This window comes from Chinchilla lanigera, unplaced genomic scaffold, assembly GCF_000276665.1.
Source record: "Chinchilla lanigera isolate Chin_1 unplaced genomic scaffold, ChiLan1.0 scaffold00144, whole genome shotgun sequence".
Lineage (NCBI taxonomy): Eukaryota > Metazoa > Chordata > Mammalia > Rodentia > Chinchillidae > Chinchilla > Chinchilla lanigera.
In genome coordinates, this window is record NW_004955545.1 from 179,652 (window position 1) to 182,249 (window position 2,598).

The window sequence follows — 2,598 nt, forward strand, 5'->3', positions numbered from 1 at the left end:
CCTGAACTGCATAGCAAGACCCTGTTTCAAAAAGACTAAAAAAAGGATACAAGAGGGAGGGGAGAGACCCTGCCCAACCCCTTCTGACATGGTGGAAGCCTCCTTCCAAAGGAACCTAGGTGCCTGGTCCATCCCCCTACACCACAGGATGGGCAGCCAGCACAGGAAGGACCTGGGACCCAGCAGCCGGCTCATCTGGAGGAATCCAGGATAAATCCACTCAAACGACAGGAAATGTTTTTCATACAAACTCCTAATTTATGATTGGTTCTGTTATATAATTATAGACTTTGCTCCTATGCTCTAAGACCAAAATTAAAAGTTACCACAGTTTGTCAATTTCTAAATTGTGCTTGATGCTATCACTATTGATAAATGTACTATTGTAGATAGGATGTCACATCCATTGTAATCCGTTATGCTGCCTTGTGTAAGAATATTGGTAAACTCTGGTAACAAACTCATCATATCCTACACCTGAAAAGGCTCAGGGCAGAGCCAAACAGAAAACAAATACCACTCCCAATTAATTGAGAAGGTAGGATCTTCAGACAAACACAAACCAAATTTTACTCAGGTAAAAGCCAGAGTGACACAGAAGGAACAAGAAGTAGATTGGGGCTTTCTCAGGGGAGAGAAGAGAAATAAAGTAAAGCCCTTAGGTCGGGCGTGGTGGCGCACGCCTGTAATCCCAGCACTTGGGAGGCTGAGGCAGGAGAATCGTTGTGAGTTTGAGGCCAGCCTGGGCTACAAAGTGAGCTCAAGGTCAGCCTGAACTGCATGGGGAGACCCTGTCTCAAAAAAGACCAAAAAAAAAAAAAAAAAAACCTAAAGTAAAGCCCTGGGCTCTTCTCAGTTCAGCCCCATAGACTTTATACCTGGTTCTCACAGACAATGTCAGTTATCACCTAAATGACCACTTGATTCTTCATGGCTTAGGATAAATTCCCACCCACTCAAAAAGGGGAGCTGTAGCATCAGGCAGACTGAGCTTATGCCCTTCAGCTGAGAAGGGGGCAGATCAAGGCTAAAGTGTTTAGGATCTACCGTGTGCGTGTTTGTGGAGATTGCTCTCTCCAGTGTGACTCAAAGACCAGTTCTCTCCACTGTGTCTCAGGAGTGCAGTTTCCATGGCAGCAACATGAGAAACTTTTCTCAAGACAATGAACCCTTATTTTGTCTTCCTGGACAAGCAAGATATTTCAAAGTCCCATCTAACCCAGGGACAGGGTAGGGATGTTAATTTTAAGGAACTCCTAGTGAACCACTTCATGTCCTGGAGAGTTCCTCCTGACATCTCATCCCATTTCTGATGAAAGAAAACAAGTTCCTCTTGTCTTTTTGGTGCTTTTATGTAACACACTGATTTTCTAAGTGTTTAGGAGTCTCTCACTGCCATGAGGGATATCTGGATCCCAGCCCCTTCCTCTTGTCTTTCCCAACTTGGCCATGAGGTAGCTGTTTTCACTGTACACTCTGCCATGCACAGGACCAACTAACCAGAAACTGAAACCTCAAAACCTGTAAACCAAAGTAGGCCTTTCCTTTTTTAGTTTATTACCTCTGTTTTGTTGTTGTCATTGTTTTTGTTTCCATAGTACTAAGAATTAAACTCAGGGCTTTCAAACTGAGCTATATCTCAGCCCTTTTTTAGTTTATATTTTGAGAAACAGTCTCACTAATTTGCTACACTGCCCAATGTAGACACAAAATTTCCATCTTCCTGCCTCAACCTATCACAGTGTGGAGATTAAGGTGCATATCACCATGCCCAGATGGAATTTTGTTACAGTAACAGAAAGTGGATTGATACCAGGAAACACAATGAAAATAGTACCTGTTATTGTTTCATTCTAGATGTTCCCTGCACCCTAAAAAAAGGCTTATGAAGTTTTAGATGGGCCTTTTTGAGAGGTGGCTGAATCTACAGTGTGTGATTGATTAGTGGTGCCATGCTGGGATTAAGGGTGCTGAGATTAAGGGTGGGTGATTGTTGGATCAGTCCACTAATTGAGTTGGCACCACCTTAATCCCAGCAGCCTAGACAGAATATAAAAGAGACAGAAAGATGGTGTTAAGGTTTGGTTGTTGATTGTGCTGTCTTCCACTTCCCTGAACTGTTCCCCTCTGCCATGTACCAGCCTGTCTTGGAGCCAGGCAAGTATGGACAGAAATCTCTATAAATTGTGAACTAAATAAACCTTTCTCCTTTTAACTTTGGATGTCAAGTATTTTGTTTTACCAATGAGAAAAGTAACTAAGACAGTAACTGTTATTGAAAGGCATCGAAGTACACCTTAATAAATAAAGAGATAAACCATGTTCATGAATAGGAAGATTCAAAATTCTCCACAAGTTGCTCTCTAGAATCCATACAATGCCACCCAAAGTATTTTTAAAAATTATCTATGGAATTTGACAAGCTTACTCTGAAGTGTATATTTTAAAGGAGAAGACCAGTAATATTCAAAATAACCCTGGACAAAAAAAGCAAGTGAGAAATTTGCCTTAAAAAGCATCAAGAATTTTTATAAAAATATAACAATTAAGACATGGGAATAAATGCAAGCAAGTCTGGCACAAATGTCCTACTAGTCC